The sequence below is a fragment of the Schistocerca nitens genome, chromosome 1 (genome assembly GCF_023898315.1).
Source record: "Schistocerca nitens isolate TAMUIC-IGC-003100 chromosome 1, iqSchNite1.1, whole genome shotgun sequence".
NCBI lineage: Eukaryota > Metazoa > Arthropoda > Insecta > Orthoptera > Acrididae > Schistocerca > Schistocerca nitens.
The window spans coordinates 25,809,138-25,835,064 of NC_064614.1; the positions used below are offsets into that span (position 1 = coordinate 25,809,138).

Consider the following 25,927-nt stretch of genomic DNA (forward strand, 5'->3'; position numbering starts at 1 on the left):
CCACAGGGTGATCCTCATTACCAACAAACACTGTCTGCCTGTGTCCATTTATGGACAGTTTGTTGCTGGTCATTCCCACATAGAAAGCGTCACAGTATAGGCAGGTCAGTTGGATAGTGTCTTGGGGAGTTGGATCATTAGGAGTAGGATTAGGATCATTTTTCTTCGTGGGAAAGTGATATTTCCAGCAGAGAGTACAAGTGTCGGACAGTAAATCTTTGACGAGGGCTGTTTGGTTGAATCCGGGAGTGGGGCTGAAGGTGAGGCCTTTGGATAAGACAGAGGTTTCGGATTGGGAGCGAGGTTTGGAGGAAAGTTTAACTACTGAATTAGGGTGTTGTGGTTCCAGATTGTGTTGATTGGAATTTTGAGGTTTTGGGGGGAGTGGAGCTGGAAGTTGGAGATTGAGTAGATGGGAGAGACTGGGTCTGTGTGCAATGAGAGGAGGTTGAGGTTTGCTGGAAAGGTTGTGAAGGGTGAGTGAGTTGCCTTTCCGGAGGTGGGAAACCAGCAGATTGGATAGTTTTTTGAGGTGGAGGGTGGCATGCTGTTCTAATTTGTGGTTGGCCTGTAGGAAGATGCTCTGAACAGCCGGTGTGGATGTGGGAGAGGAAAGATTGAGAACTTTTATTAAGGATAGGACTTGACGGGTGTGTTCATTGGCTGAGTTGATGTGTAGGTGAAGGATTAGGTGGGTGAGGGCAATGGATTTTTCAGTTTGGAACTGGTATAGGGACTGATGGAAGGAAGGGTTACAGCCAGAGATGGGAACTTAAGTGTGAGGCCTTTTGGGGTAATGCCAAATGTCAGACAGGCCTGGGAAAATAAAATATGGGAGCGGAATCTGGCTAGGGCGAAGGCATGTTTGTGGAGGGAATGTAAATAAAACTTAATGGGGTCGTTGTGGGGATGTTGTGAGGGTGACATGATATTAGAAGGTGGTGACATGAGGCTGAAATGAAAATGAAAATAAAAATATATGGGGAGAGATAAAGGTGAACTGGAAAGCAACTGGAGATCTGGTGTGAAAAAGGCGAAAAAGTGTTGGTAAAAGCTGAGCTATGTTGATCCTGTGGTGAACTTGGGTTGGTAAACAACGATGTGCACAAAGATTAGGTGGTTGTGTTGCCGCCAAAACATGTTAAAGGGTGGAGAAATTCGGGAAAATTTCGAAAAAACTGCGTGCAAAGGTATTAAAGGAGTGGTTTTGTGGTGGCAGATTATGAGAAGGAGGCTAACAATTGTCTGACGAAGAAATAATGACCTTAAAACCTGTGGGAAGTGGCTAAAAATGATCAGTGATGTCGGAAAAACGGAAATGGAAATAAAGCGAAAGTTATTAGAACTAGCCGAAATGGTTGTTTAATAGGTGAAAGGAACTGTTTGTGAACTGGAAACAGTGGATTTTATAGCAGCGGTAGTGTTGAAAGCGGCAAAAAAAATTTTTTTGGTTATGGTTTGGAAGTGGGTTACGTATTATTGAGTGTATATATGCGGGATAAAATTGTATGGTAGATTACGGTAAAAAGGAGAAGGTGAATACAAAGTGAAACTACTTGCAAAAACAGAAAGAGAAAATAAGATGACAGAAAAGATTTTGAAATGCAACAATGACAATAACAAACGTAATTGTTGGGTTCAAATTAATGATATGAATATAATAGAGAATACACTCAGCAGATTCAGAAGGATGTAGGTTGCAGTAGGTACTGGGAGATGAAGAAGCTTGCACAGGATGGGGTAGCATGGAGAGGTGCATCAAACCAGTCTCAGAGCTGAAGACCACAAAAACAACAAAATCACAACATTTTGTAGAAACATTATTGAAAATAACTTTACAATATTAACATACTTACATATTTCATGAATAGACGACAAAATTGTTCAATTCATATCAAATAAAAGCAGTAGTTCACAGAAAAATTGACTTATACAAAGTTATCATTTTTTTAATAAATGAAGTTATCATTATCCACCAGCATGCTTTAGGCTTGAATACATAACAGCCGACAGAACAGACTGAAAGTGTCAAATTCTTGGGATTACATTACAACTTGAAAAAAGTAATTGGTTGGAGCATACCATGGAAGTTCTGCAGCACATAAATAAATCTTTATTTGCAATGCAGATGTTGTCAGATGTACGTAATGGAAAAAAAAATCTAGTATACTAAAATTTGATTCCATAATATCATATGGTATATTTTAATGGGGTAACACATCATGTCTAGCTAAAAGTGTCCAAGCTCAAAAGCATGTAATACGAAATTTTTGTCTTGTTAACTTAGGAAGAACCTGTAGTGACTTATTCAAGGAAATCAGGGCTATGAACTACTGCTTCCTAATACATTTACTGTCCATCTCACTAGCTGAGTGGCCAGCACAATGGATCCATGCAAAGGAGCCCGGGTTTGACTCCCGGTTGGGTTGGAGATTTTTTCCGCTCAATGACTGGGTCTTGTGTTGTCTTTATCATCATCATCATATCATCCCAATCGACACGCAAGCCATCAAAGTGGCATAAACTTGAAAGATTTGCACCAGGCGACAGGTCTACCTAATGGGAGGCCCTAGCCACATGACATTTCATTTTCAATACATTCACTTCTTAATAAAATTTGTCCTAAACAATACATGTCATTTTCAAACAAATAGCTCACTTCATGTAATCAGTTCTATAAATTGGTTCCTTTTACTGACCTCCTGACTCAGATGATACAGTTGCTGAACAATTCAAAGAACATTTGATTTTCATTTCAAATACATATCCCACTCATACAGTTATAGTTGGTAGTGACTTCAATATACCCTTAATATGTTGGTGAAAATACGCATTTGAAGTCAGTTGTAGGCATAAAACTTCATCTAAAATCATACTAAATGACTTCTCAGAAAATTATTTTGAACGAGGAGTACAGGAGCCCACTCGAAGTGTAATTTGTTCCGAAAACATACTCGACCTCTTAGAAACAAATAATCCTGACCAGATAAGGAGCATCATGGCAGATACTGGGATTAGTTACCACAAGTTTGTTGTAACTAATCTGATTATGCAAGCGTAGACTAGATGTGATATAAATTCAGAGAAATAGTATTGATGGCAATTGAGAGACATATATCAAATAAATTAATAAGAGATGGTACCGATCCCCCATGATACACAAAACAGGTCAGAAAACTATCATAGAAGCAATAGAAAAGGCATGGCAAATTTCTAAGAAAGCAAAATTCCCAAGATTGACAGAGTTTTACACAAGCTCTAGATTTAGTATGGACTTCAATGTGAAATGCTTTTAATAGTTTCCACAGCAAAATTCTGTCTTGAAATCTGGCAGAATACCCAAAGAGATTCTTGTCATATATAAAGTACACTAATGGCAAGCACAGTCAATATCTTCACTGTGTGATAAAAATAGTGATGTTGTTGATGACAGTGCCACTAAAGCAGAGTTACTAAATATGGTTTTCTGAATTTCCTCCACAAAAGAAGACAAAGTAAATACTCCAGAATTCATATCAAGAAAACTGCCAACATGAGCAACTTAGAAGCAGATGTCCTCGGTGCAGTGAAGCAGCTTAAAATCTTAAGAAACACAAGGCTTCTGGTCCAGATTGTATACCAGTCAGGTTCATTTCCGAGTATGCTGATACAATAACTCCATACTGAGCAGTCACATACAACCGCTCACTCATAGAAAGAACTATATCCAAAGACTGGAAAATTGCCCAAGTCACACTTAATACTCATGGAAGGAAACAGGAGTAATCCACTGAATTTCAGACCCATGTCACTAACAGTAATTTGCAGTAGGATTTTGGGACATACACTGTGCTCGAATATTATAAATCACCTCAAAGAAAATGATTTATTGACAAGTAGCCAACACAGATTCATAAAATATCATTCTTGTGCAATACAACTAGCTCTTTTTTCTCACAAAGTAATGTTTGTTATCGACAGAGGACACCAGATTGAATCCATATTTTTAGATTTCCAAGAAGCTTTTGAAATCGTTCCTGACAAGTGACTTCTACAAGGGTCACTCCAAAAGAAATGCACTCTATTTTTGTAAAAATTCAGTTTTCATTCTGCATGTGTGAAAGTTTTACAGTGTGTAGATACATCCTTCCCACTTGTTTTCAAACTTAGTTCAACTTGTTGCCGTGAGTGGGGCCATCACAGCATGTCTTCAATGTGGCTGCTACACTTCTTTTGGAGTGACCCTCGTAATTAAATTGCCTTCCTATGGAGTATCATCTCAGTTGTGACTGGTTTCATGCTTTCCTGTCAGAAAGGTAACAGTTCATAATAACTAACATAAAGCCATCAAGTAAATCAGAAGTAATATCAGGCATTCCCCAAGGAAGTGTTATAGGCCCTCTGTTGTTCCTGATCAATTATTGATTTCGGAGACAATATGAGCAGTCCTCTTAGATTGTTTGCAGATAATGTTGTCTTTTACCATCATGTGAAGTCATCAGATTATCAAAACTTATTGCAAAATGATTTAAACAAGATATATGTGTGGTGCAAAAAGTAGCAATTTACTCTAAATTGCGAAAAGTGTGAAGTCATCCACATGAGTGCTAAAAAGAATTAACTAAATTTCAGTTAGATGATAAATCACACAAACCTAAAGGCCATAAACTCAACTATATACATACAAAAACAATAAATTATTGATAAAATTATTTAGTTGGATAGATAAAAAATCTACTCACCAAACGGCGACAGAACACACACATAAAAGTCTGTTGTGACTGGCAAGCTTTTGGGGCCAGTGGCTCCTTCTTCATGTTGAAGGGGAAGGAAAAAGAGTGAAGGAAAAGGACTGGAGAGGTCTAGAAAAAAGGGTAGATTTTGGGAAAGTCACCCAGAACCACAGGTCAGAGGAGACGTACCGTATGGGATGAGAAGGAAAGACTGATTGTTGTGGATTGCAACGGAAGAGATTTAAAAACCTGAGAGCTTAAAGGTGGAAGACAGGGTAATATGCTAGACAGAGATCACTCTAAAGAGGTAGGAGAGGGTGTTGAAAAATAAGACAATGAAAGACGTAGGAAACTAAAAGGGAATGAAGAACAGCTGAGACAGAAGAAATTAAAGTAAATTAAGGCCAGGTGGGTGGCAAGAACCAAGGACATGTTGTAGCGCTGTTTCCCACTAGTTTCATTTTTATTTGCATATAATAATTCCATTGTTATTTACGAATTTGCATACAACAATTTACAGTTTATTACACTGCAAGGCCTTCTCCCGATTGTCTTTCACCAATTTTTTTGCAAATCTGACAGCTATTTTTTTTTCCACCATCCACTTACCTTGTTTGTGGTTATCACTGAAGATTAGTTGAGAGATAACACACTTAATATTGAATACACATTTATTGGTCATTCATATATATAACATAGGATGGCTGTTACACATCTGTTTGCCAAAAGTTCACACAAGAACATAATAGTCCAAAGAAGGAAAGTGTCAAAGATAGGGCACTCGATGCCAGAGACACCGCTGCCAACACAGCAGAGAAGGCTTACGAGATAAAGTCATAATCTTGGTGCCAATGCAGCAGTTGTAGGGTGCGGTCAGCATGGGAAATGGGTGTAGTAAGTCAGCAGTGCTGCAGCCCGGTGGTTCCAATGGCTGCAGGTGAGAGATGACAGCAGGCGGAGACGAACTGTCGAGAGGTAGGTCATCATTGAGGGACAATGCTGGTTTAAGTCTATTAACTGAGACTGTCTGTGGCCGTCCATGGAGATGGATGACGAACATGTTGGTATCGCGACGTAGCACACGGTGAGGGCCCGAACAGGGTGGCTGAAGGGCTGCCCGCACAGTGTCATCCCACAGCATAACAAAGTCACATGTAGCTAGGTCCTTGTGGACGAACACAAAGGGGGGGGGGGGTGGCGGGGAGGGGGGGCAGGGCAGGGAGTATGGAGGTGCACGGCGTGCATGCGGACACGTTCGACCAGGGCGGGGAGATCCTCGGTGTGGCGGCAGGTGAATCCTTGACGAATTTGGCGGGGAGAAGGAGAGGCTCGCTGTACAGAATCTCGGCGAGCGAGGCATTAAGATCTTCTTTATGAGCCGAGCAAATACCCAGCAGGACCCAAGGGAGGGCCTCCGACATGAGGTCTCCACGGCACATTAGGGCACCCTTGAGTGTGCGGTGTCACCACTCGATCTGGCCATTCAGCTGCAGGTGGTATGCTGTGGTATGAAACTTGGCGATGCCACAGAGTTTGCAGAGTCAAACGAAGCGTTCGGACTCAAATTGACATCCCCAGTCGGTGGCGAGAAATAGGGGACAGCTGAAGCGAGCAACCCACGCCAAGATGAAGGAACGGGCGACAGTCTCAACCGTAATGTCAGTAAGGGGGACCGCCTCGACCCAGCAGGTCACATGGTCAATGACCAATAAGATATATCTGTAGCCCTCAGACGGGGGAAGGGGATCAAAGACGTCAATATGGACATGCCGGAAACATCCCTTCATGATGTCAAACTTGCCCAGAGGAAGTTGAGCATGCCTGCTGACTTTGCTTTGCTGGCACGGAACGCACACATGGCTCCTAGTGTGACAGTCATGTTTCATGCCAGGCCAGATGAAGCACTCCATTACCAGCCACATTGTGGCTTACATCCCAGGGTGAGCTAAGCCGTGCAAGGCGGTAAAGACCCTGTGGTGAAGGGCAGCAGGGACCAGATAGCAAAGTATGCCTGTACAGGTGTCACAAAGGACAGGGATTGCCAAACCAGGTAGTATTTGGGGCTGGACAGGGAGCAATGAGCTGTTGTCTGATTTTATTTGCTGTATATCATTCTCATTGGATTGTAGTTGGGCGAGTTCCTCCAGATGCAGCAGAGCAGTTAGCACACAGATGCAGAAAAGGTAGTCTGCCACAATGTTCTCCATGTCTCGGATATAGCATGCTTCGGAAGAGTGCTGACAGATGTAGTCGATATGGCGGAAACGCCTGGGCGGAAGGTGCTTAGCCGGATTACGAACAGTGTGCATGAGTGGCTTGTGATCAGTATAGATCGTGAAGGGTCACCCCCTCGAGGTCACTACCAAAATGTTTAATCACCTCGTACACAGCGAGTAGCTCATGGTCAAATGCCGACCACTTGCACTGGCTCTTAGTCAGTTTCTTGGAAAAGAAGCGGAGGCCCACAGCTGAGTCACTGGCATCAGTCGTGATTGAGACACAGGCCTCAGGGTCAGGGTGGGCGAGTGTGACGGCTTTGGGGAGGGCAGTTTTAAGGTTACCAAAAGTGTTGAACATTGGTTGGGTCCACTTCAACTTCTGTTTTCCAGTGGTGTTTTTGCCAAAGAGATCGTCGGTGAGGGCCATATGGATGGAAGCAGCTTGAGAAATATGGCGGCGGTAAAAGTTTTCCATGCCCAGAAAATGACGGAGCTGAGCATAATCCTCGAGCAGAGGAAGTTTAATTATGATTTCGACATGAGAACTCATCAGTCGGAGGCCATCGGCAGAGACGGAATGGCCGAGGAAGGTAACAGATGTGGAACACAGTTGTGATTTATCATGGTTGATCACCACACTGTTGGCAGTGAGGGCCGATTGCATTGCATCAAGATGAACTTGATGCTCCTCAGTGGAGGAAGAAAAGATAAGGATATTGTTTAAGTAAGTGTAGGCAAAAGGCAGAGGGGGCAAAATGGAATCAGTGAACTACTGCCATGTCTGCACAGCATTTTTCAATCCATAAGGCATGTAACAGATTCAAATAGGCCAAAGGGTATGATGATGGCCATCTTCGGAATATCCGGTGGGTGCATAGGAATCTGGTGATATGCTTTGGAACAATCTAATACGGAGAAAAATTTAGAACCATGAAGCAACTGCGTGAAATCTTGGATATATGGAATGGGGTAGTTATTGATAATGGTGCAGGCATTAAGGGACCTGTAGTCCTCGCACATGCATAATGTGCCGTCCTTTTTGGGAACAAGATGAATAGGGGAAGACCAGTTGTTATCGGAGGGGCAGGGGCAGAGGATGCCCAAAGCCAACAGACCCTGAACGATCTTCATGGCGTGCAGAAGTTTGGAATTGTTAAGGCACCTGGCCTTATAACAAACAGATGGGCCATCGGTAGTGCGAATCTTATGGGAAGTGCTGTTACTGATGGCCGATAATCACGTAGGGAAGTTGGCATGAGGGGTCAAGATGGTATCCACAAGCAACGTCGGTTCACTGACCTTGATGAACCGGGGCAACATAGGTGGGGCATCGGCTGTAGTCGGCGATGAAAGGCACGATGCAGGAGTGAAGCAGCGTGAAGAATCTGGAGAGGTGCAGGTGTTTCTTGGAGATTCGTCCGCAGCAATGCGGAAAAAACAGCAGGTGGTGGAATGCTCGACACTGGAGCAGGTTGGCAAGAAGACTCTGTAGAGGTGTGTTCTGGGCCGCCTCGGTGCAGGGCTGCAGATAGGCGATGTATGGTACACTGTGCAAGTGACAATTCGGTTGGGGCAGAGGCATTGCGGGCGCATAAGTCATCCTTCTGTGTGTGGAGTTCATTGGTCTGGGAGAGCACATACCACAGATCAGAGAGCCTTGTGGTTATGCGCTTGACCAGGGAAGCACAAGTGGAAAGTGTAGCAAAGGAGGGGGGGAGCGAAGTGGTGCTGACCTCAGGTGTGCGTGGAACTGTAGAGCTAGACATGTAGCAGAGCATGGTGGCTTGCAGGTCTGGTGAAAGTTTGTACTGATGTAGAAAATCCAACCCGATCATGGGTTCATCCACATTGGCAGCATGGAAGGTCCAAGGGAAGGTGTGAACTGGTGAGAGGTGAAGCGACATCTTGATGGAGCCATGGCCAGCAGTGGGAGAACGGCTGGTGGCAATCAAGGCGAGGGTAGAGGGGGATAGCACATTGACAGCATGCTTGGCTGGTATGATGCTAATGTCGGCACCAGTGTCAATGAGAAAGCGGATACCGGTCGAGATATCTGTGGCATAGAGGTATCGCGTCGCTGAAGTGATGGGCGCAGCATTGGAAGATAGGCACTGTGAAGGTACATGGCGCCTAAACTTGCCCACCAGTCTCTTTTGGGTAGGTGCAGGGCAAGTGGCAGTTGCGGGTAGCATCCCCATAAGTAGCATGGAACCAGTACAGCGGGTAGGCCCATTGACGGACTGACGCAGTGTGGGCAGGGGTTGTAGCTGACTGTGGTGGGGCTGGTAGCTGGTCGGGCCGCTGCTCGGGCGAGGTCAGCGGCTGTCGAGAGCCCACTGCCAGGTACATCCTATAGGCTGCTAGGTGGCAGCTTCTGACGGGCAGCAGAGGTGCTAAGGTGAGTGCGCTGGCCTCTGCCAACAGGGTGTGGAACCAGAGGCGCAGGTGTTCCAACTGAGTACGTTGATGGGGATGTTGTTCATGACAGATGGTGTCGGTGCCAAATGATGGCGTAAACCTGATCCGCCATGCGTAACTGAACATCAAGAAGGTCAGTGACATGAGATAGTAGATGAAGCTGCAGATTCGAAGGCATTTTGACCATCCACAGCATCCAAAGGGCAGCATCAGGCAGTCTGTGGTCATCGAATAAAGCACATAGGTGCTGCCAAAGTTGCCAAGGGGTGCAGTCATAAAGATGCTCCTCAGGAATAATGTGATGGATAGCCTCCCCCAGAGGGGGGAAGGCACTTGATAAGCAGTGATTTGGTCGGTGAATATTTGTGCGAGGTGGGCGGTGAGAGGAGGAAGTCGCTGATGAGGTCCGTATGTGCATTTATTAGTTTTATTTATTTATTTATTTATTTATTTACGTCCTGAATCTTTGTGGTATATATACCATACCTTAGATGTTGGACAAAATGATATTACATTAATATACGGTTACATTGGTGTATACATTACATTTATAAATTGTTACATTTTTATATTGCTATATTGTTACATTTACATTTTTATATTGTTACAACCAACTTATTTTTCAAGATACTGTGTTACTGAGTAAAAACAGTTTTCCAAGAGATATGATGTTACAGATTTTTTAAAGCTATGGATTTTGTTTATGGCCTTTAGGTTACTTGGCAGCTTATTAAACAAATGTGAACCTGAGTGATATACACCTTTCTTGCACAGTGTGGTATAACAATGATGTCTGTGTATGTCACTATTTGCCCTTGTATGGTGTTCATGTACAGATTTATTTTGAATAAATACATTTCCATATTTTAGCATGCTTTTTTTAGGAACATTACAACTTCTAGTATATAGATACATGGTAGGGGTAGAATCCCCAGTTCTTTAAAGAACGGTTTGCATGATTTTTGGCTGTTGGCATTTTTCATTACCCTCACAATCTTTTTTTGTTTCCGGAATGTGGTTATGCAGTGAGGAGAATTTCCCCAGAATATGATGCCATATCTTAATAGGGAGTGTATGCAAGCGTAATACACTGCTCTAACTGTTTCAGGACTTGTGTTGTTCCATATAATCCTCATCGCATAAGTCATTTTGGATAGTTTAGAATTTAATGAAGTGATGTGGGAATTCCATTTAAGATTGTCTTGTAAGTAGATGCCAAGAAATTTTGCTTCAGTGACACTGTTAATTCTTTGGTTTGCCATTGACATGTTTGGTTTTAATGGGTTTTTATTTTGTTGTGTATGGAAGTGTAAGACGACTGTTTTTTGAGGGTTTATCAGTAATTTATTCCTCATAAACCACTCTGAGACATTTTCACTTGTGACTTTAGCATTTAAACTTAGAGCCATTTCATTTTCACCTTCAATTAATATGCTTGTGTCATCTACAAATAGCACTGGTTCGGAGTGTTGAACGTGTAGGGGGAAGTCGTTTATGAAAATTAGGAAGAGAAAGGGACCTAAAATTGAGCCTTGTGGTACACCGTGGGTTAATGTGGAAGGTTTCGATTGATAAGCTTGGAGTTCGTTTTTTCCCATGTGTTTTACCTCTGTTATCGGAGAGCGATTTTCTAGGTAGGATTTCAGCCACTCGTGTGGCAGGCCTCTTACACCATACCACTCTAACTTTCTTAGGAGAATTTCATGGTCTATTAGATCAAATGCTTTTGTTAAATCCAGGAAAATCCCCGAAACATTTTTGTGATTATCCACTGAATTTAAAATACGATTTATGAGGCTAAAAGTGGCTGTTTCAGTGCTGCACTGAGGCCTGAAGCCATGCTGACAGCCTGAAATCATATTTTTTTTTTGTTAAAGAAATCAGTTAGTTGTAGCAGAACTAGTTTTTCAATGATTTTCTGCATGGAGATGGCTCACCAGGCAGACAAAACGAGGGCCGTTGTCAGAAATGCCGTGGATGTCCAGGATGTGGTCCACTAAGGCGAACCAAGTTTTTGGGGGTGGGCATATAAGCCAGCAAAGTGTGACCAATTGACAAGCCTGATGAAGAACGCGGCGCAGGTGTAACAGCCGGTACCATTGCAACAGCGGTGGGGGGGGGGGGGGGGTTGCATTTACAGTGGAGTCACGGTGCTGTGTACCTGGTAACCGATGCGGGTGGGGTGGAACGGGCAATGCCGCTACAAAAGCGAGCAGAAGACTGGTGTCGCCGAAGATAAACCGCAATGTCTTTAGCTGGAAGGCCCTCCATGTTATGGTTGGACGGTGGGCACTGTCCATGTGGTGGCTGTTGTTGTGCTGCCAGGCTAGGCAGAGGCCATGTTGAACCGGGTAAGGTTAAGTCGCTGCTGGCATGGCCAAGCGTAACTAACTGTTCACTTTTAATCCATTTTGAAGTAGGAACGCTTGTCCACTCATGGTCGCAATCGGCAGAGTTGATGGGGCCCGTTACACTTGCACTGGAAGTGACAGGTAGATCCACTGTAGCACAAACAATGCATTCCAGCACACAATGTGAGTGAATGACGAAAACAAGCACAAATAACACTGAATGAGACGTTGACGGTGTTGGGGTCACTACTGTGGTTATCACCGAAGATTAGTTGAGAGATAACACACTTAATATTGAATACACATTTATTGATCACCCATACATATTATAAAGGGTGGCTGTTACACATCTGCGTGCTGAAAGTTCACACAAGAACATACTAGTCCAAAGGAAAAAGGTGCCAAAGATAGGGCACTCAGCACCAGAAACGACACATGTTTATACATAACTCTTTAACGTTTTTGTGCGTTTGTTTTTTGGCAAATCGCTCTGATCGGTTTTTATTGCCGCCTGTTATGTCGCTTCACTTGCCAAGCTAAGTAGTTTACATTTTCTCCTATGACTTTTGCTTTCTGTTTACCCAGTTTCTAAAATTTTGTATGTTTTCATTACATTCCCAATCGATTTTTTTCCTTTTTTTTCTTTTATCATTTTTCGTATCAATATAGATCGCCCACTCATTACCTCTTATTAATGATTTTCCTTTTGAAAGCATGCCTTTGCACTATCAAAACTAAGGTCCCACATTCTGTTTCTTGAAGCCTGCTTGTCCCTTAGAGTTACTCCAAAAGGCTTAACATTGAAAGCCCCCGTTTCTGGATGCAATACTACCCTACACCAGGCTCTTTTAAAGTTTCAAATACAGCAATTGCTTGTTCTTACCCGTCTCATCTGTGACCTATATGCCTCATCAACAAATTTCAGTTCTACCAGACTTCTCTCCTTCTACAAAATCCTGCAGTTATCTGCCCCTCATGTCTCCGTGAATGGTATCATCCACAAGACAACTTCAAACAGCAACAACATGCCAGACTGCACCTCAAAAAAGCTATCCCACCATCTCCTAAAATACCTGAACAGTGGTATTTCCCTTCCTGTCCCTCTGCAGCTCCCTAAACAGCCGCACCATCAACCATCACTCCTCTTCTACAAACCAAGTGTGGCCAACCTCCTTAACATCCCACAGCCGAACCACTGCCTCCCAGACCAAGAATAACAAGTAATACAAGAAACAGTCACAACAGTACAGGTTCCTTAACCTTTCATGTAAAGCACTCTCCCCTCCTGAATTATCTGTATTATTTAAGGACCTCCTTTCCTTCACACATAATATCCATTGGATATATCATTTTGCAACCCAACCCCAAAACCTTCCCAAAAGCAAACCTGACTTTCAACCCTGCCTTGAACAGTTCAGACCATGATCCCAATGTGATCCACCACCACTACCTCAAAATCATCCCTTAACAAGCCTTCCAAGAATTCCTCACTTCCAGCATTGCCTCACAATCTTTCCTCAGGTCCCTACAACATGACTCTAACCTGCCCTCTGCAGACCTCCAAAAAGCTGATGACTCCATCATCATCCTCCCAGCAGACAAAGGATCTACCATTGTAGTACTTGACTGAAAGGGGTATGTTAGTGAAGATCTATGCCAGCTGTCTGACACATCTACATACAGTGTCTGCCATAAAGATCCAATCACTGTGATTCAAACTGACCTGCAGTCCCTCCTTAAAAACTCAGGCCCCTCACAAGGACTAACACCTCAATCCCTAGACCTTCTCACCCCATTCAAACCATGCACCCTCACCTTTTACCTTCCTAAGATCCACAAACCCAATCATTGTGGCCTTCCTATAGTTGCTGGTTTCAAAGCACCCACTGAACATATATCTGCGCACCACCATTCTCACCTCAGCCTTCACTGCACATAATTAGCCCACCAGCCTAGTTAAAAAACAGATTTTCCAGGCCATCACATCCAATCCTGGTGCTGCTGAAACCTCGACAAAACAGCTTCAGAGCACACTATTGGTGACCTAGTTTTAACCTGGTCTTGAATGTGTTAATCAGCTACTTTGACAGGGCTATGACTTGCTAAAATCGGGCCCAGAAATGAGAACCATTCTGTCTGAAATTTTGCCCACCACACCCAGAATAGCTTTCTTTCCAATCTCTGCAATATTCTTGTCAGACCCTATGCTCCTTCTGCACCCATCTCCCTACCCTATGGCTCCTACCTCTGTGACTGTCCCCACTGCAAGACTCGCACTATGCACCCTCCTACCACCACCCTGTAACTGGCAAAACATATACTGTCAAAGGGAAAGCCACCTGCGAAACGACGCATGTCGTATACCAGCTATTATGCAAACACTGTTCAGCCTTCTACATCGGCATGACTACCACCAAATTATCAATTAGGATGAATGGGCATAGGCGGAGGGTATATACTGGCAACTCACAATATCCCATTGCAGAGCGTGCTCTACAACATGACATTCGTGACCTCGGCACCTGTTCCACTACACGTGCCATCTGGATTCTTCCTTCAGAACCAGTTTCTCAGAACTCTGCTGGTGGGAACTAGCACTACAACATGTCCTTGGTTCTTGCCACCCACCTGGCCCTAATTTCTTCTGTCTCAGCTGTTCTTCACTGTAACTACTGTTTCCTTCACTCCATTTTAGTTTTCAACGTCTTTCATTGTTTTTCACGTCTTATTTTTCACCTCCCCTTCCCACCTCTATAGAGTAATCTCTGCCTTGCATATACCCTGTCTCCCACCTTTAAGCTCTCAGGTTTTCAAAACTTGTCCAATACAGTCCCCAAAAATCTAGTCTTTCCTTCTCATCCCGTACAGTAAGTCTCCCCTGATCCGCGGTTCAGGGTGACTTTCACAAGATCTACCCCTTTTCCTAGACCTCTCTAGTCCTTTGCCTTTACCCTTCTTCCTCCCCCTTCAACCCTTCTGCCTGAAGAAGCCACTGGCTCGAAAGGCTTGCCAGTTACAACAATCTTTTATGTGTGTGTTCTGCTGCTGCTTGGTGAGTAGATTTTTTATCTATCCAACTAAACAACTAAATACATAGGGTTTACAATTAGGAAAAACATAAATCGTAACAATCTCATAGATAATGTTGTGGGGAAAGTAAACCAAAGACTGTGGTTTATTGGTAGAACACATAGAAAAGGTAACAGGTCTGTTAAAGAGGTTGCCAATACTACACTTGTGCGCCCTCTTCTGGAGTATTGTTGTGTGGTGTGGGATCTGCATCAGATGGGGTTGATGGACAACATTGAAGAAGTTCAAGGAATGGCAGCTCGTTTTGTATTATTGCGAAATACGGGAGAAAGTACCACAGATATGATACACAAATTGGGGTGGCTGTCATTAAAACAAAAGCGTTTTTTGCTGTGGCAGAACCTTCTCATGAAATTTCAGTCACCATCCTTCTCTCTGGAGTGTGAAATTATTTTGTTGGTACCCATCTACATAGGGAGAGATGATCATAATGAACTATGAGAAATCAGAGCTCCCATAGAAAGATTTAAGTGTTCATTTTTCCCATACACTGTTTGAGAGTGGAACAGTGGAGAAGTAGCACAAAGGTGGTTTGATGAACCCTCTGCCAGGCACTTAATTGTGAATTGCAGAGTAATCATGTAGATGTAAATAAGAATACTCGTCGTCATGATTTAAAGTCGCTTATTGTAGTCTAAAAAGATGTGCCTTACTTAGAAACACATAGTCATATCAAACAACCTGAGTTTTATGTAAAACCTGGTATCTACATAATAATGTGTGATTTTCTGTTTGGTGGTGCATGGTTGCAATAGCCTGAATGTGTACGTGTATTGTGATAAGTTTGTTATTATCTGGCATCTTGAGATGTAAGGTGTTCTACCAAATATCGTCATCGTCCATGCCCAATATTTTGACAATGTAACTCGTTGCCTTTGTCAGGTGCTATCTGAGACTGCTAGTCAAGTGGAATAGGTCCAGTATTTATACCTACTGGCTTCTCCCTCCATGGATATTTCCAAGTGTTCTGTCTGTAGTCTGTTACCACTAGAAGTATCCTGAGATGTTCCATCCTTGTTCCAGTGTACTTGGATACAAGATGGTTTTCCATTTTCAGTCTGATGTGCTTCCAAGGTTGGTTCTAGGCATTCCCTGTGCAATCCATTCCCACTAGAAACATTCTGAGACATTCTATAGGTATCTGCTACACCTGGCCATGATTTGGTGTTCTGCTTCTAGTCCGGAGTGCCTGACAGTGATCTGACATTCTGTTGTGCATATGGTGCTCTGTCTGGGGTTCATTCCTCATGCCCTCACTCTCAGTTCTTCTTTTCATTGAGTTCTGCTGCTGCTACCATTGCGTATCTAGCAGCTTCAATGCAGGATTCTTGAGGTTTTTCAAAACATGTTTTGAAAAATCGGTGAAAGTGCAGTGTCAAGCAACCATAGGCCACAACTCTGCCTATTCACATCGGCAGCAACAAATGAGAAAGCACCACAATATCAAAACGATGAGAAGTTGTAGCTTGTATAGCAGAATAGCTACCAAAATAAATGTCCAATAGTATCACGTAAGTTGTTGTTGTTGTTGTGGTCTTCAGTCCTGAGACTGGTTTGATGCAGCTCTCCATGCTACTCTATCCTGTGCAAGCTTCTTCATCTCCCAGTACCTACTGCAGCCTACATCCTTCTGAATCTGTTTAATGTATTCATCTCATGGTCTCCCTCTACGATTTTTACTATCCAAGCTGCCCTCCAATGCTAAATTGGAGATCCCTTGATGCCTCAAAACGTATCCTACCAACCGATCCCTTCTTCTAGATAAGTTGTGCCACAAACTTCTCTTATCCCCAATCCTATTCAATACCTCCTCATTAGTTATATGATCTACCCATCTAATCTACAGCATTCTTCTGTAGCACCACATTTCGAAAGCTTCTATTTTCTTCTTGTCCAAACTAGTTATTGTCCGTGTTTAAAAAAAATCCACTGAAGATTGCACAAAATGTGCTGAAACATGGTCTGGGTGAAACAAAACAGAAAGAAAAAAAGGTGTCTCGCTAAGGCAAAATTCGTCTTCCCATTTCGTAGCAAGCACGGACAGAACAAGAAGAACTGCTGATTATGTTGGAGGTGCAAAACTCTTTAGATTTTTGCTGCATTACGCAAATAATAGCTATAATATTTTCTGTTGCTAATTGGGTCTTCTTTTGTAATATGAATGTGGTTGCAGAAATGCATCATACCCGTGGACTGACTGTGGTGTTACCTTTTTATTATTTTATCTTCTCCTCATTATCTATTGAAACAACATCGCATTGTAATGTAATTTTAATTTTCACCAAAAGCACATTCAACACAGCGGGAAAAATACACGTCTTTCGTAACAAGACAAAGAGAGAGAGAGACATCCATTAGCTCTTAAAAACAAAAAAAAGTACGCAAAAGTAAAAAAAAAAAGAACAAAATTATTTATAAAATCGGTCGCTGGCGCAGCGCTCTTCTGCGTGCGCGATCGTAAATTATAACTTTGCGGAAGTCAAAGTACCATTACATGACTAACAGATAAAATGAAGCATCCAGGAGATATGGTCCAATCTCAGTGTAACTTCACACACATATACACCATTGGCATGTATGTAAGTGATTACAATTCTCTGTTACAGGTTGAACAGCAACTGGGGTGCATTAGTGTTGTTCATGTTTAGTGTTATTTCTAGGCATAGAAGGGTATACAGGGTGTTACAGAAAGGTACGGCCAAACTTTCAGGAAACATTCCTCACACACAAATAAAGAAAAGATGTTATGTGGACATGTGTCCGGAAATGCTTAATTTCCATGTTAGAGCTCATTTTAGTTTCATCAGTATGTTCTTCCACCTACGCTCAATGGAGCACATTATCATGATTTCATACGGGATACTCTATCTGTGCTGCTAGACCATGTTCCTTTACAAGTACAACACAACATGTGGTTCATGCACGATGGAGCTCCTGCACATTTCAGTCGAAGTGTTCGTACGCTTCTCAACAACAGATTCGGTGACCGATGGATTGGTAGAGGTGGACCAATTCCATGGCCTCCACGCTCTCCTGACCTCAACCCTCTTGACTTTCATTTATGGGGGCATTTGAAAGCTCTTGTCTACGCAACCCCAGTACCAAATGTAGAGACTCTTCGTGCTTGTATTGTGGACGGCTGTAATACAATACGCCATTCTCCAGGGCTGCATCAGCGCATCAGAGATTCCATGCGACGGAGGGTGGATGCATGTGTCCTCGCTAACTGAGGACATTTTGAACATTTCCTGTAACAAAGTGTTCGAAATCATGCTGGTACATTCTGTTGCTGTGTGTTTCCATTCCATGATTAATGTGATTTGAAGAGAAGTAATAAAACGAGCTCTAACATGGAAAGTAGTCGTTTCCGGACACATGTCCACATAACATATTTTCTTTCTTTGTGTGTGAGGAATGTTTCCTGAAAGTTTGGCCGTGCCTTTTTGTAACACCCTGTATAAGTGGTATGAACAGATGCAAATGTTGAGTGATCACTGTGAAGGATCTCTGTTAATATTAGCAGAACATTGAACATTGGTAAACTGAGATGAATCAGGAATGAAATGTCGAATTTCAAAAGTTAATTATTTATATCCTTTCTGGTAATAGTATTTGTCTTCAGTCAAGACTTGCATCTTTGTGTAAAGACAGTAATTTTATCTACATGCTAGAAGGTATCAGATAGATTATATAATGGTAAGACATAGATTTAGGAACCAGGTTTTAAACTGTAAGACATTTCCGGGGGCAGATGTGGACTCTGACCACAATCTATTGGTTATGAACTGTAGATTAAAACTGAAGAAACTGCAAAACAGTGGGAATTTAAGGAGATGGGACCTGGATAAACTGAAAGAACCAGAGGTTGTGCAGAGCTTCAGGGAGAGCATAAGGGAACAATTGACAGGAATGGGAGAAAGAAATACAGTACAAGAAGAATGGGTAGCTTTGAGAGATGAAGTAGTGAAGGCAGCAGAGGACCTAGTAGGTAAAAAGACGAGGGCTGGTAGAAATCCTTGGGTAACAGAAGAAATATTGAATTTAATTGATGATAGGAGAAAATATAAAAATGCAGTAAATGAAGCAGGCAAAAAGGAATACAAACGTCTCAAAAATGAGATCGACAGGAAGTGCAAAATGGCTAAGCAGGGATGGCTAGAGGACAAATGTAAGGATGTAGAGGCTTATCTCACGAGGGGTAAGATAGATACTGCCTACAGGAAAATTAAAGATACCTTTGGAGAAAAGAGAACCACTTGTATGAATATCAAAAGCTCAGATGGAAACCCAGTTGTAAGCAAAGAAGGGAAATCAGAAAGGTGGAAGGAGTATATAGAGGGTCTGTACAAGGCTGATGTACTTGAGGACAATATTATGGAAATGGAAGAGGATGTAGATGAAGATGAAGTGGGAGATACGATACTGCGTGAAGAGTTTGACAGAGGACTGAAAGGCCTGAGTCGAAACAAGGTGCCAGGAGTAGACAACATTCCATTAGAACTACTGACAGCCTTGGGAGAGCCAGGAGAAAGCAAGATGTATGAGACAGGCGAAATACCCTCAGACTTCAAGAAGAATATAATAATTGCAATCCCAAAGAAAACAGGTGTTGACAGATGTGAAAATTACCGAACTATCAGTTTAATAAGTCACAGCTGCAAAATACTAACGCAAATTCTTTACAGACGAATGGAAAAACTGGTAGAAGCTGACCTCGGCGAAGATCAGTTTGGATTCCGTAGAAATATTGGAACACGTGAGGCAATACTGACCCTACAACGTATCTTAGGAGAAAGATTAAGGAAAGGCAAACCTACGTTTCTAGCATTTGTAGACTTAGAGAAAACGTTTGACAATGTTGACTGGAATACTCTCTTTCAAATTCTGAAGGTGGCACGGGTGAAATACAGGGAGCGAAAGGCTATTTACAATTTGTACAGAAACCAGATGGCAGTTATAAGAGTCGAGGGTCATGAAAGGGAAGCAGTGGTTGGGAAGGGCGTGAGACAGGATTGTAGCCTCTCCCCAATGTTATTCAATCTGTATATTGAGCAAGCAGTGAAGGAAACTAAAGAAAAATTTGGAGTAGGAATTAAAATCCATGGAGAAGAAATAAAAACTTTGAGGTTCGCCAATGACATTGTAATTCTGTCAGAGACAGCAAAGGACTTGGAAGAGCAGTTGAATGGAATGGATAGTGTCTTGAAAGGAGGGTATAAGATGAACATCAACAAAAGTAAAACAAGGATAATGGAATGTAGTCGAATTAAGCCAGTGATGCTGAGGGAATTTGGTTAGGAAATGAGACACCTTAAGTAGTAAAGGAGTTTTGCTATTTGGGGAGCAAAATAACTGATGATGGTCGAAGTAGAGAGTATATAAAATGTAGACTGGCAATGACAAGGAAAGCGTTTCTGAAGAAGAGAAATTTGTTAACATCGAGTATAGATTTAAGTGTTAGGAAGTTGTTTCTGAGAGTATTTGTATGGAGTGTAGCCATGTATGGAAGTGAAACATGGACGATAAATAGTTTGGACAAGAAGAGAATAGGAGGTTTCAAAATATGGTGCTACAGAATAATGCTGAATATTAGATGGGTAGATCACATAACTAATGAGGAGGTATTGAATAGAATTAGGGAGAAGAGAAATTTGTGGCACAACTTGTCTAGAAGAAGGGATCGGTTGGTAGGACATGTTCTGAGACATCAAGGGATCACCAATTTAGTATCGGAGAGCAGCGTGGAGGGTAAAAATCGTAGAGGGAGACCAAGAGGTGAATACACTAAGCAGATTCAGAAGGATGTAGGTTGCAGTAGGTACTGGGAGATGAAGAAGCTTGCACAAGATAGAGTAGCATGGAGAGCTGCATCAAACCAGTCTCAGGACTGAAGACCACAACAACAAGAACTTTAACAGATTTTTGTTTAAGACTCTTTCTACTTGTTCCATGGTACTTGACTATCTGGATATAAACATAAATGCACTAAGTCATCTTTTGTCCTTTCATTGGCAGCACAGAAACAAGTTCGGCTGAAGATGATGCTAGCTTTTCCAGCTACCATCTCCAGCCACCTTCTGGGTTCTCGGATAATCGAGAACTAAGTGAAGCTGAATGTGATCGTGATACCATCCAGTTTGGCAAAATACTTAGTCGGTATGTAAGAAATAGTATTTAAACATTGAAAACATTCCTAATATTTCCAATTGTAATTAGGAAAAATTAATGATTCTGTATCATTTCAAAACAGTATCCACGGCTTGTTAACTTTGCAATAACCTTATGTTAAGTCAATAGTGAAAGATATCCTATTAGTATGTTTGTGACTATGCCTGGACATTTGATTTTATAGACTATGAGCCACCATTTATTCGTTCTTCATGTTCTGTAGATCCCACCAAGAAGGAGGAGATTCGGGAATGTGACACTTTTTATGGTAATCTGTCTGTTTGATGAGGACATTAAGCTACTCAGATAGTCCTATTTGAGGGGCGTAGGCTATGTCCCGGCACCAGAATTCAACCTCCCCTTCCTCTGATGATGCAACAGTATATAGATGCCCATTCCAGTCATATACACTTAACAAATACACTTAAAACACTACTCTCATACACTGTGTGAAAAGGGAGGACTAAAATACTTTCCAATTAGATGGCTGAATTACCTCTTGGGGTATCCCAGCCGACAATGCCAAATGACTCTTTCTTTATCAGAAATGTAATGGACAATCAAACAGTGTTAAAAATCAGGAATTATGGTTTTTTATACCGTATGAGAGCTGGGAGAAAATTCAAGTACAAACTTTATTGTGAGCAAAAAAATTAAAACAATGTTACAGATATTGGAGGAATCTCTGACAGAACAGAACAACTCATTTTAAAAACAAACAAAAGATATTCCAAGGGAATCATTTGAGCATATGCACAATTGTGTACACACACCCATGAGCTCTACAAAGAACTACAGAAATAGATAAATGACAACAAATATTGCTGCAAGATTTTTTTTGCACCTGTCACTGTATTGACCTATTTCTTGAACAGTACATTAGTATTACACATTTGGCAAGAAGTTGTTGTTATAATTAACTTGGCAGTTGTATCACCATCAGCTTTATTTTTTAATACAATATTCATCATTTATTTACAATTTACTCATCTCTGACCACATGATGCATATTATCACCATAAATATTTCATTTACTGAACATCTTCATTGAAAGTTTTATGGTGTGTGTATTTTAACAAATGACAATAGGGAGGTTAGTTACTATAATGCAAAAACCTTAAAGCATTAATTCCACACCATTGATATGAAGAAAGGACAGTTAATCATTGTTACCAGGGTTGCCAAAAGTTCTGGAAATCAGGGAATATCAAGGAATTTCCAACATGCCAGGGAAATATCAGGGAAATGTGGAAAAAAAAACCCACACACTGGAAAAATCTCGTTTTTGACTCAGTAGCATAAAATTGTTTGTTCACTGAGATGTCATTCTTCGTCACTGGCTGGGTGCAGCTGAGTACGCATGCTGCTTCCCTACCCTCTCATTCTTACTGCTTCTCCTCTTCCCCAGCTTGCAGTCAGTGCTGTCACCACTACTTCCTGCTACCCTAGCAGCTGCCGATGAGAGGCGGGGGTGTGTGAGGAGTGATTTGTTTGGATCTGATTCTCAGAGCTTGTTGACGTAGGAGCTGGAGACAACAGTCCTGTGTGCGTGAGTTGTGTCTGAGTGATTGTGTGAATGTGTGTGCGCTCTCATTTTCTGACAAAGGATATGGCCAAAAATTTAGTTGTGAAAGTGTGACTGTCTTTTCTACGTGCCTATCTGTGGCTCAGTGATCAACTTTATGGTGAGTTGCTACCTATCCACATTAGTATTGATTCTCAGAGTACTTGCGCACGTTATCTGTTGCATAGGTAATCACCGCGGTCTCATTTCATCAACATGTCTGTGACACGTGAATAGCTGGCCACACGAGTGGACTTCCATGACGGACCGAAACTGCAAGCCATTTTTGTGGGTATCTAATGGATCGGGCCTACTGATCTGAAGCCCATAGTTTCCCACCGATGTGCAGACCTCGCCTGTCGGATCTAGTCTCACTGATCTGCCCGCAGGCTGATCTGTCCACAGGCTGGATCTGTCTGTGTGTGGCGTAATGCGGCAGATTTTCACGGTTTATCCGTGGACCCAGGACTGTGGTGCTCCTCGGCAATCCAGAGGCCTGCGACTGTCTCGCCACAAGTACATTGTACAGTGTGGTGTTCTGTAGATATTTTATTTATTTTTGGCACTTTGAAAGTAGTTTATATATAAGAAAGTATCGATCATTAGAAGAAGAAAATTGTGGCAGTCGCTGGCAGTACTCGTGTATTTCTTGAAGGAAAAATCACACAATACCTGTAGAATAATAGACATAACACAGTGGCTTGTACCGACAATAACGAACACAGTAGATCCGACATTTTATTTGTGGTCACCTACAGTGTTGGTTTACACAACTCTTCCCCACCTTATACATTTCTCTCAACAGGCCTATTTTTTCTGAGGCTATTTCTGAAAGCAGTGAAGGTAATTTAAATCTGTCTTGTGACTCCAACAAAATGTGTATTTTTGTCACCAAATGTGTTTCGCTTTATTGAAATAAAATAACATCAGTGGTCTTAATGAAACATATATGCCATTTAGCTTGCTTTCTCCATATAAAAACAATTCATTACAAAACATGTTGATGTTGGTACTTCAGATTTTTGCTCACACATTTAGAAATACGGACATCCTTACATTTTTTTGTCAACTTATGTCTTTACTTACCCTTGAGTCCTCAAAATTTATCAGGGAAAAATGCTGGAACTTGTCTGGAAATCAGGGAAATATCAGGGAATTTCACTTTGGGACACTTGTGGCAACCGTGGTTGCATATTGTAACAATATTACCAAATAGCAGAGGTGCTGAGTCACAGATAGGGACAACAAAAATACTGTCACAAATAAAGCTTTTGGCCATTAAGGCCTTCATCAACAGTAGACGACACACACACACACACACACACATGTGACTGCACTCTCAGGCAACTGAAGTGTGGTTTCAGTTTTCTGAGAGTGCAGTTGTGTGTGTGTGTGTGTGTGTGTGTGTGTGTGTGTGTGTGTGTTGTCTATTGTTGACAAAGGCCTTAATGGCCAAAAGCTTTATTTGTGTCAGTCTCTTTGTTTTGCCTTTCTGCGACTCAGCACCTCTGCTACATGGTAAGTAGCAACTTTCCTTTTCTAAGATTGTTACATTCCATCCTGGATTTTCCATTGTTTGATTGTTACATATTGTTTATTTACTGCTGTGTGAAACAATAGAGATTAAGTTGTGTTTATTCATTTTTAATTATGTAGTACTGCTATGAATGTTTTCACACTTTTGAAATGATCTAATCATGATCTCTACCTTAGGTTTCATCAGAAAAAGCTGCAGAAAAGGAGTCAGTACACCATTGATGTATGACTTCCTTACCTACTGGCAGTATATGCTCGGTGATAACTTTCTGTAAATACTGACTAACATTAGTCATGATGAACCTATTTTTATACATGTGTTCATCAGTGTAATTACTGTGTTTATTATTTATGTGTGATTAGAAAAAGATGAGACTCTTTTCTCAGGTGTCTATTCATATCGTCAAATATTTGAGTATATTTTGGTTTTTGGAATTGTCAACTAAGCATTATGTCTAAATATGTAAAACTGTAAGTCAGCAAATAAGAATTTTTGTAAATCACTCATTCACTCAAAATCTCTGTAATAATATAAATTTACATCTGAAACTGTTTATAAAATAATCAACATTTTTATGATATGATCTTATTGAGTTAATGTTAATAATAATTATGTGCCACATACTTTGAAGACTGACGAATGTACAGATCATGATATAATTAATGTATTTATAGTTCTACAAAGTTTTTAATAAACAAACAGCCAATGGTACAAATAATGTACAATGTATTGTATGTGCACAAAGTTCTTAATGTTGTCACATTTTTATTTTTATACAGTGAAGTGATTGAAAATAAAATAAATTTTTCTGTAGTTCTATTATACTACTTAATGCTAATTTATGGGTACTGCATCTTAAACTCCCTAAAGCAAGTTTCCTCCATCACATTGTTTTAGTTGTCCTCGTACAAAAAAAGTTCATAAAACGAAGATTAGGGATTAATATCACATTCACAGAGATGTCATTTGAGATGCAGCACATCTTTATTGGGGAAGTACAGCAGAAGGAAATTGACTGTGTGCTTTCCAAGGACCCCCATAGAGATTTTTCTTAATCACTTTAGCCAAACCATGAAATCGTAGATCTGGAACTCTGTACGGCCAGATACAGCTTTTAACTGCTATTGCTTTGAATGTGAATCCAGTATCTTACCCAAAAAACTTTCACATAGTTCAGGACTATAAAAGATAAAAACTATTAAATGATGTTTGTTATGTCAAGTTTAGTTTATATCAAGCATTGCACAGAAGCTCAAAAATATTGAACCATTAATACAAAATAAATAATTTATATTTCCTAGCATTCCAAATCGAGCACATTCAAAAAGAGTCTTCCAGTTATGAGTGGGAATCTGTATATTTTTATGCAAATCACATGCATATTCACCAGCCGGTGTGGCCAAGCGGTTCTAGGTGCTTCAGGTGGTCGCAGGTTCAAATCCTGCCTCGGGCATGGATATGTGTGTTGCCCTTAGGTTAGTTAGGTTTAAGTAGTTCTTAGTTCTAGATGACTGATGACCTCAGATGTTTAGTCCCATAGTGCTCAGAACCATTTGAACCATTTTTGAACATGCATATTCACATGCTAATAATTTGGGCAGGAGAGCTAATGGAACTATATCATCTTGCCAACATGTTGAACACTAAGCCTGCAATACTTCTTCTCATACAGACTCCTGTCTGTGTTAATAAAATATATGAGTTGCATGGATAATGAGCTGAGCTTGATAATTTAATGATCAGACACTGACACAAAAGGAACAGGTACAATGTGTGATCAAAAAGTAATGGGAATTTTGTAATTTCATGGGCTGTATATATCTGATTTTTCAGGTTTGCTTTAATTTGATGGTAAACATATTTCTGAT

At 41.4% G+C, this 25,927-nt stretch overlaps 1 protein-coding gene across 1 annotated transcript in view; it reads left to right on the forward strand.

Moving 5' to 3' along the window:
• The window catches only part of LOC126257285 (Down syndrome cell adhesion molecule-like protein Dscam2), a 587,314-nt gene extending 562,953 nt beyond the window's left edge, over positions 1-24,361 (forward strand). Inside the window, exons 37-38 of the mRNA XM_049955551.1 lie at positions 20,806-20,946; positions 24,236-24,361. The gene's annotated coding sequence lies outside the window, so the exon portion shown is untranslated. The remainder of the gene's footprint in view (positions 1-20,805; positions 20,947-24,235) is intronic.
• Positions 24,362-25,927: the final 1,566 nt, after the last annotated feature.